Raw genomic sequence first — 1,811 nt, 5'->3', positions numbered from 1 at the left:
GCCATCATAGAGACCCTGCCTGAGACGCTGTGCCTCTGTGCCATCATAGTGACCCTGCCTGGAGACGCTGTGCCTCTGTGCAATCATAGTGACCCTACCTGAGACGCTGTGCCTCTGTGTCATCATAGTGAGCCTGCCTGAGACGCTGTGCCTCTGTGCCATCATAGTGAGCCTGCCTGAGACGCTGTGCCTCTGTGCCATCATAGTGACCCTGCCTGGAGATTCTGTGCCTCTGTGCCATCATAGTCACCCTGCCGGAGACGCTGTGCCTCTGTGCCATCATAGTGACCCTGCCTGAGACGCTGTGCCTCTGTGCCATCATAGTGACCCTGCCTGGAGACGCTGTGCCTCTGTGCCATCATAGTGTGCCTGCCTGAGACGCTGTGCCTTTGTGCCATCATAGTCACCCTGCCGGAGACGCTGTGCCTCTGTGCCATCATAGTGACCCTGCTTGAGATGCTGTGCCTCTGTGCCATCATAGTGACCCTGCCTGGAGATGCTGTGCCTCTGTTCCATCATAGTGACCCTGCCTGAGACGCTGTGCCTCTGTGCTATCATAGTGACCCTGCCGGAGACGCTGTGCCACTGTGCCATCATAGTGACCCTGCCTGAGACGCTGTGCCTCTGTGCCATCATAGTGACCCTGCCTGAGACGCTCTGCCTCTGTGCCGTCATAGTGACCCTGCCTGAGACGCTGTGCCTCTGTGCCATCATAGTGACCCTGCCTGGAGACGCTGTGCCTCTGTGCCATCATAGTGACCCAGCCTGAGACGCTGTGCCTCTGTGCCATCATAGTGACCCTGCCTGAGACGCTGTGCCTCTGTGCCATCATAGTGACCCTGCTTGATGCGCTGTGCCTCTGTGCCATCATAGTGACGCTGCCGGAGACGCTGTGCCTCTGTGCCATCATAGTGACCCTGCCTGGAGACGCTGTGCCTCTGTGCAATCATAGTGACCCTGCCTGAGACGCTGTGCCTCTGTGTCATCATAGTGAGCCTGCCTGAGACGCTGTGCCTCTGTGCCATCATAGTGAGCCTGCCTGAGACGCTGTGCCTCTGTGCCATCATAGTGACCCTGCCTGATGCGCTGTGCCTCTGTGCCATCATAGTGACCCTGCCTGGATACGCTGTGCCTCTGTGCCATCATAGTGACCCTGCCTGAGACGCTGTGCCTCTGTGCCATCATAGTGACCCTGCCTGAGACGCTGTGCCTCTGTGCCATCATAGTCACCCTGCCTGAGACGCTGTGCCTCTGTGCCATCATATTGACCCTGCCTGAGACGCTGTGCCTCTGTGCCATCATAGTCACCCTGCCTGAGACGCTGTGCCTCTGTGCCATCATAGTGACCCTGCCTGAGACGCTGTGACTCTGTGCCATCATAGTGACCCTGCCGGAGACGCTGTGCCTCTGTGCCATCATAGTGACCCTGCCTGGAGACGCTGTGCCTCTGTGCCATCATAGTGACCCAGCCTGAGACGCTGTGCCTCTGTGCCGTCATAGTGACCCTGCCGGAGACGCTGTGCCTCTGTGCCATCATAGTGACCCTGCCTGCAGCTGCTGTGCCTCTGTGCCATCATAGTGACCCTGCCGGAGACGCTGTGCCACTGTGCCATCATAGTGACCCTGCTGAGACGCTGTGCCTCTGTGCCATCATAGTGACCCTGCCTGAGACGCTGTGCCTCTTTGCCATCATAGTGACCCTGCCTGAGACGCTGTGCCTCTGTGCCATCATAGTGACCCTGCCTGGATACGCTGTGCCTCTGTGCCATCATAGTGAGCCTGCCTGAGACCCTCTGCCTCTGTGCCATCAT

Source organism: Streptopelia decaocto (assembly GCF_964273445.1).
Source record: "Streptopelia decaocto genome assembly, contig: HAP1_SCAFFOLD_118, whole genome shotgun sequence".
Lineage (NCBI taxonomy): Eukaryota > Metazoa > Chordata > Aves > Columbiformes > Columbidae > Streptopelia > Streptopelia decaocto.
Note: the sequence above shows the minus strand (reverse complement) of the source record.